The 12,975-nt window shown below is 39.7% G+C and overlaps 1 protein-coding gene across 2 annotated transcripts in view; it reads right to left on the bottom strand.

The window, feature by feature from the left end:
- Positions 1–12,975, bottom strand: part of ARSG (arylsulfatase G) — a 1,771,349-nt gene that overhangs the window by 1,544,392 nt on the left and 213,982 nt on the right. The window lies entirely within an intron of this gene.

Raw genomic sequence — 12,975 nt, 5'->3', positions numbered from 1 at the left:
TGGCATCATTCTCAGACAGGGTAGAATGCTGGTCAATGATAAGCTTATACCTGCCTGGGACACACATTTTGAGAGTTCCATCATGTCTCTCTTCATATAGTGCACTGAGGTACCTCTCAAGACACTGACACCCATATGTACTATGATAGAGTCATACTGGTACTTGTTGTTCAAGGAATTGAGTAGGTGTGTGATATGATGGATTCTGGCACTAGACAAACAACCAGCTGTCATACTTTCCTTGCTCAGCCTGGTAAAAGGCACATCTGAATGACACACAATAGAGTCACCTATAGCTAGAATGTCTGATTGGATAGATGCTTGCCTTATGGGTTCACCATCCATGACTATGGGACTCATTGTGCTATATGAAATGCTATGCTTAACTTGCTGAGTGTGCCTTATGTCTCTGTTGAATTTTAGAGGTCTTTGAAGTTCCAGCAAGTTAATCTTTAGAACCTCAGCATATAATGGATTATGTGTATTGTGATGTCCTTAGAAGGTGTGATATGTGTTGTACTGCTAATGATTTTGGTGTTTAAGTTCATTACATGTGAAATTTTTGCCTCCAATGAATTATATATGTACATCTCTCACACACTGCGTTATGTTGTTTGAGTAATAGGTGATTGTTGGACAACATGAGGCAATTCATTCACTGTCTCAAGATACCCATCTCATAAGTTTATAGGTTGATAGGTGTGTACTAGGCTAATGGGCCTAGAACCTTTACAAGCTTAGCCCATAAAAGTTGCCCTGGTGTTGTGCCACCGAATGTTAGTTCCCAGTGGCTCTATCCAGTAGAGCCATTGGAGAGATCCCTGGGGTGAATTTTCTGTTACCCATCTAATCATTGAGATTTCTCTTGAAGAGGGCCAGCAAGGTGCTCTGCTTGACATGGATAGGAAGCTTATTCCAAAGTATGGGCAGTCTCTGGGTGATGAACCTGTCCCTCTGGCATGTTCTGTTGATTGTGGTAATGAGGTTGAGATCTCTGGAGCATGTGTGTGGCTGTCTACAGAAAATGCAGGGAAGTTCTGGTCCATGGCTTTAACAGGAATGATCTGTGGGAGGGGGGGGGGCAGGGCAAACTGTAACTACTTGGAGTTTGGTTTATTTAAGATACTGTTCGACTGGACTTACAACTAAGGCATGGGGAAATGCCAAGTTATTAGGTCAGGGTTGTACCATAGCTCAAAGTGTGTATATTTGCACTTGGCATGGGTTATTTGAGCCTCAGTCCTGGATTTCTAAGGCTGCTTAAATTTTGCAGGTCTCTTATAAGGAAAAAAGTTAGTGCACAGACACCACACTACAAATTGAGCCCAATGGCATTGGTGCACTGAGTCCAGCACAGCACAGCTTTTTTTCCTTTTGTTTTTGATAAAATCTTGTTTCTCATAGTTCAAGCTTTCCTTACTTCTCGGAGTCTTGAGTAAAAGACCCTGGGTGGGTGCAGCTCTGTGCAGGTTATAGCAGATGGGCTAGAGAGGGATCCAATCAAATACAGCAAATGATGGAGCTCTGTAACTTCTGAACCTGAAGGAGACAACAATTCCCTTAGTCCTGTGACTGAGCTAAAGGTCAATGACCCTAGATATGTTAGAATTTCAGAAACTTTAGCCTTTACAGTGGGGCAGTGAAAACTGTAATTAGTTTACAAACAGTAGGGATCAGCAGGGAGAACATTACACAATGTATCAGTGAGGGCTGGGAAAGCTGTAACAATGTAGCAGATATAAAAAAAAAAGAGTAAAACAGTAGCAAATGTAACAAACTAAAGGTACTAGAATATAACTTTAAGAAGACAGATGATAAGCAGCATGTAAGACTCAAAAACTAAGCTGGAATGTAAACATCTGTAGAAGCATAAAAACAAAAATTAACAATGCTGCCACTACTGCAATCCAAACTACAGTCTAAGGCACCAGACCAAGCAGAGATTCACCAGTACCACTGCTAATGTAAAAATAAAGTAAAAAAATGACTAAATGTGGCACAGATCTTGCAGTAGTTCACAATACTCCCACAATTGTAAAATAAACTACAAGACTAGGGTCTGAGACTAAGTTCAAATACAAAGTAATTCTACTTATGGAGATAGAAGTACAGTATAATGTATAAATGATGTTCAAATCTGGCAATAATTCTCAATTTTTCCACAACTGCAAATGAAGCAACAAGGCTAAGGTCCCAGAACAAGTTAGAAAAATGCAAAGATACAACTTTTTGGCTAAAACATGGAAAAATTAAAAAAAAAAACAGTTTTACCACACAGGCAGCTGTAAGTGCGGTTGCAATAACTAAGAAGAATTTAAATAAAAAGCTTTTTTCTTCCATTTTTCTCAAAGTTCAGGGTTTTACATGCTTCTCACATCATTGAATAAAAACTGTGTGTGAACACAGTTCTATGCATGTTATAGCAGACAAGTTATTTCATGGGATCCAGTCAAATAAACCCAATAGTGAGACACTGTGACACCAGAAGTGGTATCAAATCATAGTTATCTTAGTCCTAAGACTGAGCTGCAGGTCAATAACCCCATGTAAGTTAGAATTTTAGAAAATGTAGCTTTTACGGGGAGGCAAGGTGCAATTGTAATTAGTCTACAAACAGTAAGGAACAGCAGGAAGAGCAGTATATAATGTATCAGTGGGAGTGGGGAGGGTTGTAACAATGTAACAGACACAAGAATGGGGAAAAGAATAATAAATGTAACAACTGTAGCAAATGTAAGTTAACAATAGTAGCAAATGTAGAAAACATGAAAGGCATTGGTATGCTACAGAAGAGCTGAGGGAGGCAGTCAATAGAAAAGCAGGAAAGAAATCCTCAGGACCTGATAGAATTCCCTGTAACAAAATGAGCTACTGCCAGCCCAGCTATCTAGAATTTTGTGAATAATTATATGTCATTTGTGAATATTAATATGATTTATATAGAAGTGTGACAGAAGGAGATACTGCCAGCCCAGCTATCTGGACTTTTGTAAGTGGTTGTGTTTCATTTGTGAATAACAACATGAATCATATGCCTGTGTTGCAAATGTGTTAGAACTCTATGTCTAGACGTGTGCAGAAGAGTTATTTTTATACACTATAGTAACTGTTTAGATGTATGTATTTTAACAGGGGAGACTGAAACGTCAGAAGAATGGTTGAGGTTGAGTTACTTTATGGCTGGGCCATAAGCAAAAGAGATGTTATCTTTCAGTTTCAGTGCAGTAGCAGACATAATGTCTAGAACTAGAAGTTTTTTGTATTGTCTTTAAATGCAGCGGAATGCAAATTATTTTATGACTTCCACCATTTGCCAAAAGATCTAAGGTCTATGTGTTTTGCAGATAGATGGTAAATGCTACAGCTGCGTCAATGATTTTCACCTGAGACAGTCAGATGACAAGAAATGATGTCATGCTGCAAGTATCCCAGCAGCAATATTTGAGATATTAATTTAAGAACTCTCTGGGAGAAAGACACAGCATTCTGTATTTGTTGTTGACCTGCCAAGAATATCCATTTACCACACTTGTGTTCCTCTGTAAGTAAGTTAACTAGGATACAGTAATTTCTTTTAGATATAGTCAGAAATATGGCTGAGCTTAATTTAGATGTTTTCTTTATTTATCTGAGACTGTCCTGCAATGTTGTTTTAAATATTTCCTGTGATTTTGAATTCTGAAGTAACTGTGATTGTTTACTGGGTACTTCTTGTTATTTTAATATTACATATATTTAAACTTTGTCTTTGTGGCTGATATTTGTGAGACATATTTAAGCTCTCAGAGTACTTGCATATAGGTTCATAGGTTGGTACTAGGCTATCAGCCCTAGCGCCTATAGAAGCCTAGCCATAACAATTCCCTGCATATTTCTCCCACAATATTTACTTACCTGGACCCCTGTCTATCAGGGTGACTAACATGATCCTCGGGTAATGTTATGTTACCACCATGCATTTCACTGCCACGTCTTGAACCTATGACCCTGTGCACTATAGTTAGAGCAACATACCAATATGCTGTGCAGGCCAGTCCTAATAGCCTTACTCTTGGTCAAACTATTTTGATTAATAGTAACATTGCACAGTAAGATTGGGCACCCTTTGCTAAGGGCCTTAAAGTAGCTGATAAGTAGTAGCTGGTGGCAGTGAAAACTACCTTATAGTCTGGGCAGAAGTGGACATAGCTAGTAAACCTGTGCCACCCTTTGTGTGTGTGTGTGTGTGTGTGTGTGTGTGTGTGTGTGTGTGTGTGTGTGTGTGTGTGTGTGTGTATAAATCAAACCTCAAAATGTGTGTGTGTGTGTGTGTGTGTGTGTGTGTGTGTGTGTGTGTGTGTGTGTGTGTGTGTGTGTGTGTGTGTGAGCTACTTGGGCAGGGACATGAAGCACTGGTTGGACAGAGGGGGTGCTGGTGGTCTTGGCTTGGCCACTCAGCTGAGATCTCAACGCTATAGCTGTGCCAGTAGGGGGTCTTATTGGGGATCTGGAGAAAGAGGGAGAAACCTGCCCTTGACTGACTGTGGTCCATGTGTGCTCTTAAGGGAAATTTCACTTTACTACTGTGTGTACTTGTCATCATTCCAGTGTGTACATCCCCCACTGTTGCCAGTGGTGAGGATTGAGTCTCCTTGATTACTGGGCCACTGATGGGGTGTCACAATCCCCATTGTGGTCAGGAACATAGATGGGGATAAGTTAGAAGATAGATAGAGGATTCGGAAGTTCCCAGTTCATGGAAACAGGCAGTGGTAACAGTAGTATTAAAATAAGGGACAACCTAGGTCTTCCTGAATCCTATCATCCAACCTCAGTCCATAATCATGACTCCAAACCATTTATTGATACTCTAGTAAATAGGGTGACTAGAGTACTACCTAACCTGATTCATAATAATCAGTGTGGCTTTGTTGAAGGATATAGAACCTTTGACAATACTTTAAGAACCATGTTGATATTAAAAGACACATGCATGGAACAAAAGACTTTACTGGTTCTAAGTTTAGATGCTGAGAAAGTGTTTGATAAAGCATGATAGGACCATTTGTTTATATATCAAATGCAATGGGGTTTCCAGATTAGTTTGTACCTCTTTTCTGCAACATTTTCATCTGCGTGCATGAAGGCTGGAGCAAGGGATATCCACAAGTTTTCAGTTATTCCAAGGTGCAAAGGCATGGGTGCTCACTGTTCCCATTATTTCCCTATATTTAGATTCATTAGGCCAATTAATTAGACAATCAGAGGTGAAGAGTTATAAATGGTGAGAGGAGGACCTAAAAATCTCTCTATTTGTAGATAATATACTTCTGAAAGAAAAAGATCCAGTGGAAGATCTCCTTAAGGTATTTTCTAAATTTCAAGAGTTTGGAAGAATGTTGGGGTACCAAATTAATGTAAATAAAACAAAAACAGTAACACACTAAATAGGTGATTTCAGCCAGGCATGTTGAAAGAATTTAGTTCCTGACAATATATAACCACTTGAAATAGAAAATTGAAAATACCAAAACACTAAAGGTGGAGGAGTGTCCATATTCACCAAGGATATTCACACCTCCAGGCTAGTTGCCCAACACTGCATCTGAAATTCTCCAGGTGCAACTAACACTAGGTAAGACTTTAATCCAAATTGTAGCTTGCTACAGATCCCCCACCATGCCCCAAGATTCTCACTACACCTTTCTAAACATTCTGGAAAATATTATGATACAACCAAACACCCTAATACTGGGTGATTTCAACTACCCTGCCATTAACTGGGAAAACTACTTGGGTACCAACTCCTTTTTCCAACGGTTCTTGGAATTCATAAATTCCAATGCACTGGATCAACTAATCCATTGTCCCACCAGGGGCTCCAATATCGTAGACCTGGTCATTACCAGCATGGGAGATAGATGCTGCACACCAGTGGTCACCCCCTCATTGGTCAGGTCTGACCATAAGCTAATCACCCTTGACATCTACATCCCACCCCCACCCTCCAGTAAGGTAACCTCCTTAAAAAACTTCTCCAAAGCCAACTTCATGCTACTGAAGTCAGAACTGAAAAACTTCACGACACCCATGCAGACGGGATCTGAAGGTTTGACTGCAGAGTCCTACACTAAGGCACTGTACAAACACATCCACTCATGCATGAATCGTGCCATCCCAAATAGAACCAAGATGCTCTTCTCCAAAAAAGGAAGCCAATCTGGTGATCCCATGCTATAAACAAACTATACAACAGAAGGAAGAAACTGTTGCAGAAAAGGGAAAATCCCAGGATGCAAAAAACTCCCTCATCAGCCTCAGTAAGAAGCTGAGATCCCTCATAAATCCTCAAAAGCTAGTTATGAAAATAAACTTGCCAAAGATTCCAAAGATAACCACAAGGCATTCTATAGTTATGTCAAGAATCTAAATGGCAATGCTCAGATCTGCTCTGTGCTACAACAGAAAGGTATTAAATATACTGATCCCAAGGATAATCCAATATCCTGGCAGATCGATTTAGTGCCAACTTCACCCCCTCTCACCCTCCTAAAGGGCCCATCTCAATACCAAAAGATTGCCAAATTCCAGTAATCACGGCCACACAGATAGAAATTGCACTCTCTAAAGCTAAGAATACAGCATCCATGGGACCAGATGACATCCCAGGCTGTGTACTACATGAACTACGAAATGAAATGGTACCTCATCCAATGTTTAATCATAGCGTCATCTCAGGCTTCTTTCCCACTGAGTGGCACACAGCTACAGTTATCCCACTCCACAAGAGGTGATCCACCTTGGATCCCGGGAACTACCGTCCCATCAGTCTGACAAGCCTGCTCTGCGAGGGCAAGGAATGCATTATCATGGAACTTATAAACAAAAACATTAGCAACCTTCAAACACTTGACCCCACCCAGTTTGGGTTTGTGAAGGGCCGATCTTGTCTCCTGATTCTGATTGATTTCTTCGAATCAGTCTCCAGAGCTGTGGACAAGGGTAAGGCAGTCCACACAGACTATCTGGACCTCGCCAAGGCCTTCAACACCATCCCATGCTCTGGAATCATAGATAAACTTACTAAGCTGGGCATAAATCCCTACATCACTCGATGGGTTGCCAACTGGCTTACTGACAGAACCCAGAATGTAAAAGTAGCCGACTCCAAATCCAGCTCCAGACAAGTGAAAAGTGGAGTACCTCAGGGTTCAGTCCTGGGACCACTCTTGTTTGGCATCTACTTGTCTGAAGTACAGGCCAACACTAAGGGATTCTGGCTAGCAAAGTTCGCAGATGACTGCAAACTGCAAGCCATTATTGAATCCCCAAATGATGTGAATATTCCACAAAAGGGCCTTACAGAAACAGATGATTGGTGCCAGAGCCATGGACTCAAGCTTAATGCCAAGAAATGTATAGTTTTCCCCTTTAGAAAAAAACATGTACCCATGAATTACCACATAGGTGGCAGTACACTAAACATTGAAAGTGTGATGAGAGACTTAGGGACACAGGTGGACAGTGGTCTCACTTTCGATAACCACATCACCACAACAGTCAGGATATCCTTCTATGTGGCACACCTCATCACTAAGGGCTTTTCATCCAGAAAAAAGGAGGTCATTGTCCCACTGTACTTATCCCTCATTAGACCCATTATAGAGTATAATGCCCCGTTTGGTATGTACCTCACAAGACATCTGCAACAGCTGGAAAGGCCACAGAAATACCTCACTAAAAGAATCACAGGCCTAAAGCAGATGCCATACGCTGACCATCTAAAAAAACTCCAGCTATACTCTGTGGCATATCGTCTACTCAGAGGTGATCTCTGCTTAACATACAAGGCCATGTTAAACCCTGAGCTGTTGGACATGCTCCACTTAAAGAAATCCCAATCCCTCAGAGCCACACCCTCCAGGGATCTAAACCTTGTCATCACAATGAACAAAACATGCTGGAGGGATAGGTTCCTGACCCAGAGACTCCCCATACTCTGGAATAGACTGCCCATACATGTCAAGCAGAGCGCCTCATTGGCCCTCTTCAAAAAGAACCTTGATGATTGGATGGGAGATAGGAAATTCACCCCGGGGATCATATCAGTCAACCTGCTAGACAGGGGTCCAGGAAAGTAAATATTGTGGGAAGAAATATCCAGGGAATTGTTATGGCTAGGCTTGTATAGGCCCTAAGGCCTATAGCCAAGTACCAACCTATGAACCTATATATTGGAATAAGGATGGGGAATGCTTGAAAATTTGTTAAATTTAACCTATAAGGATATGGTAAGAAAGAAATTAGTATTAGATTTAGGGGATCAAAGGCAAGCTTTAAACTGGCTTGTTTTGTCTTGGATTTTATATTGCCTTTATGTATTACCCCAAGGAGGGAGGATTTGCAGAAACTGAAGCGAAGTATGAGAACATTTATATGGAGTAGAAAACTACCTAGGGCAATGTGATGCCCCTGCACTGGCCTAGTAATCAAGGAGCCTCAATCCTCACCACTAACACCAGTGAGGGACGTGCACATTAGGAGGATGACAAGTACACACACAGTAATGTACAATTTCCCTTAAGAGCACACAGAGATTGCAGTCACTCTGGGGCTGGTTTCTCCCTCCCTCTCTCTCTCCAGATCCCCAATAAGACTCCACACACATACACACACACACACACACACACACACACACACACACACACACACACACACACACACACACACACACACACACACACTTTGAGATTTGATTTATATACAAACACACAGACACTCCTGGGGAAGGCTGGCACAGGTTCACTAGCTATGCCTCCTTCTGCCCAGACCATAAGGTAGTATCAGCTGCCACCAACCACTCTTACTTATCAGCTACTATAAGGCCCTTCCCAAAGGGTGTCCAATTCTACTGTGTAATGTTGCTATTATCCAAATGGTAAGTGTGACCAATGCTCTCAAGGCTATTGGAGTGGCCCGTACAGTGTCACCAAATACATATGCAAGTACTTTGAGAGCTTAATTATCTCTAAACAAACCAGCCACAATTAAAAAGTTTTAAATATATTTAATAATAAATAATAAATAATAAAAGAACAAGACAATAATCAATAACTCAACACAGTAACAACAGAGTTTAGAATCACAGGAAATACTTCAAAACAACATTGAAAGACAGTCTCAAATAAATACAGAAAACATCTAAACCAGTCTTCACTATCTATATCTAAGAGATATTATGCCCTAAATAACTTACTTACAGAGCAAGACAAGTGCTGATGAGAGGATGTCGTCAGATCCAAAGACAAATACAAAATGCCCAGACTCACTCTCTGAGATAGTTCTTAAATTACTATCAAACATTTCTACTTGGTTATCTCAGATTACATTATTCTTTGTCACATCTGCCTTCAGTTCCCAGGCTAACAGAAACTTAAAATTTAGCACCTCTGTGTCAAAAATATTGATTGGCCTGATGTGGTCTGAATACAGCACAATAATAGCATCCTTGGACCTAGATGCCATAACCTTTTTTATAAGTTGCACAACATAGATGAACAAAGACCAAGTTACTATCTACAACTGTTCCCAAATACCTGACTATTGGGGTATATTATCAATGTGGTAGCTTCCAGGGGTAGTCATTTTCCCTAATGGATACTATTATGTATTTCTTGCCATTGAGTTTCAGACCATGGATCTGGAACCCGTTATTAGTCTGTGTCAGGTCTTCTTCAACAGTATTTGTGTCTTTGGGGAATTCTAGACTGTACCCAGATTACACTTATTTGCAAACTTGGTCATTCTGAGGGCCTTGACTTCAGAGAAGTAGATGCCCAAAAGAAGTGGACCTAGTTCAGAGTTACAGTCCTCCATTCCCTTTGGTAAGAACCTGTCTGGTGGCTGTGGTAAAACAATGATTCTAGTGATCCCAAAAGGACATATTTCATACTATTAAGGAGTCATATATTTGGATATTATTAGAGCCCTTTGATGTGGTGTTATTGGCCTTGGCAAGTGTGTTGAGGACCTTTTCCCTTGTGATAGCTGTTTCAAAGTATTTCCTTAGGGGTGTCTGGGATGAGAATGGGCTAAAACTGGAGCTTAATTTTTTAGCCAGTAGATTTCCTATATTTTCAGGCCCAGTACAAGTGGCTTCATTTACAATTAGTTTGTTATACTGTTGTTTACTGCCTTTGACGTTGATAATATAGCTGAAAAAGTTTTGCGATTGTCTTTAGTCTGGCAGGCCATTTTTAACTCAAATTAGGCTTTGGCAGACTTGATTAGCTCCCTAAGTTGCTTATCTAGACTGAGTTTTTTTTTTATTTTGCTGGGCGTTGCACTTTCAAATCTTGCCATGGTTTTCTTCATTTTATTACACAACATATTGATATTGGAATGCTTCCAGGCTGGCTTGTTTTTTTGAGTTTGTCATGTGCTTATTCTGGGTAGATACAGCTGTCTCTATATAGTTATTAACTTTTTTGCGCAGAGCTCTGTAAACAATTCCACATAGGCAGCAGTATTCTCAGGGTGTTGGGGGGCTTCAAGATCTAAAGAAGTCAATTTACCACTGCACTCTTCCCTTATCAGACCAGTCATCAAACACAATGTCCCCTTTATTATGCACAAATCCAAAAATGTCACTCAGCTAGAAAAACCTTATCAATTTTTAACCCAAAATAAAGGCCTTAAATCATTCACCTATCTGGATAGATTAGCACAACTCCCTTTATAGTTAACCTGCTATCTGCTCCAAGTGACCTGTGTCTTGATTTTCAAGCTAGGAATGACTCAGTCCTATCTTATCTCCTATTTTCTTCACAAAAACAGTGACTCCACAAATACCCATACTAGGGACCTACGTTTACACCAACAAATAAACAAGACTTGTTGGAGGGACAGGTACCTAACTCAACACTCTCCATACCTCTAGACTATCCAAAATTTTGTAGAATGTACAGATTTTTGTTTCATATTTTTAGTTTATTCTGAATGAAATGTGTGGTCTTTTTGCAAATTATTGGAGACTGAAGTTTTTAAATAATGACACTCATCATACCCTTCAGAAAATGCATGCTAATACAAATCCTGTTATTGTATCAACTTTATAATTTTATAACAGCAATGTTTAAAATATGCCCCTGATTTGGGGCCCCATCATTAATTTTGGTTTTGTTATGTACCTGGTCTTACCCCTAAAAGTCAAGCAAAGTACTTTGCCTGCCCTTAAGGCTAGGCATGCCAATTTGATGTGTAGACATAAATTACCACCAGGGTTTGTCTAGCAGTTGGCTCAGAGGATTAAGGAATTGCTAATGAGCTGGTTCCTATGGTCCAGTGGTGCAAGGTTTGATTCCCGCAGCCTGCATTGCCTAACTGTGTGACTCAAAGCTAATCATTTAACCAGACACTGCTCCTGGGCTGAGTCAAGAAAAAGTCCATAGAAATCAGTGATCTACCTCGGTAAACAAATACAAATAAAATACTAATGTATGTCTGTGTTTGATTTGGGATATGGACATAAAGTGTGGCAAGAACTTTTAAGTGTATTTACTTAAAGGTATACATGGCAAGGCCTACTATGGTCACTGTGATTCCTTGCCTAGTTTTGTTCTTATATACCTTTAAGAAGGTTACCATCTTTACAGAAAGGATAGTGGTCATTATTCTAATTATTTTTTATTTTTTAACCAGGTAGCTCTTGTGAAGCATAAGAGTCACTTTCTAGAAATAGTCCAAGATTACTGGAGAAGGAAACTGACTTACTTATAGTCACACAGTGTGCAAGTGGACATTGAAGGAATCAAACCTAGGAATATAGAGTGAAGGTCATTGACAGTTCAATTTACTATACTATGCTACAAGGCAAACTTAATTAGACTTTGGCAATCTGAGTGTCAGCTAAATTTCTGACCTATAATATGGTCAAGAAATTCTGTGAGAAAGAAACATGCTTGTTCACTATGTGGATTGGATTGTGAGGCATTAGGAGTGCCTGCTTTAAGCTGATTCAATAACATGTATTAATATGAAGAATTGTGTGCTGCCCGTAATATTTATACACGAATGTGATATTTATAGTTTTGTTCTCCTTTAAAATAATGTGTTACTGAAGAATTCAAGACTGTGGATTATTAAATTGCTAAACTTTTGGCTAAAAGTTAATTTCGGAAAATGCAATGTGTGACTCAGGTCTCTGCTATGAAAGCAGTTTGTGATTCGTTGATGATTTTTGAATCCACTGAAAATATCTTCACTATCATTCAGAGCAATCTTAGAGTTTATTTCAGTATGGGGTTTAGGGAAGTAATTCCTGTGTCAGTTTCTGTTTGGAGTTAGTCAGTTGGAGTTTTGCTAGCACATTTTGGTGAGCCATAAACGTCTGTATTTATTTTGTACTTTAGTAATACTGCAAAACTACTTTCCTTACCGTTCTTGCCCTCTTGACTCATCTTTCAGACTTAACTCAATTTTGGAATGTTTGAGATTGTAATCAGTAACTCTAAGCAGTGGCAAATAAAGTAACACAGTCCAATAACTTATCTACCAGTACCGAATACACATTGCTCACCAACTCACTGGATGGAAGGTTAGTGTAGTACTCACTTATTAAAATGTTGTTTACAATAAGGCATCATTATTCATGCTGCAAACAGATTTAGTCATTCCTTCATGATCTTTATAGTAAACAAGTTAAATGTCCTTGGTTTCATATATCCAGCCTAAAAAAATAATTTTGTTCTTGGCAGTAAGTCAGCAGGCAATGCTCTGATCATTGTCTCATGGATTTAGTTTTGAATAGTCACATTTTTCTCCTCTTTAACCTTGCTCAGAGTTAAGCATGATACTTTTCCTAATTAGCATTATCGTGTGTCTTAGCCTTACCATTTAGAGTACTACTTCGGCCAGAGTCTCTTGTTTTATACATTGAGTGCCCTCGATATAATTGTCCAAATGAAATAACTGGGTATTACATGTATGACAACTGAT

This window comes from Protopterus annectens, chromosome 10.part0 (genome assembly GCF_019279795.1).
Source record: "Protopterus annectens isolate FY-2018-M chromosome 10.part0, PAN1.0, whole genome shotgun sequence".
Taxonomy (NCBI): Eukaryota; Metazoa; Chordata; order Ceratodontiformes; family Protopteridae; genus Protopterus; species Protopterus annectens.
The sequence above is the reverse complement of the archived record's forward strand: the minus strand, read 5'-3'. Positions and strand labels throughout refer to the sequence as shown.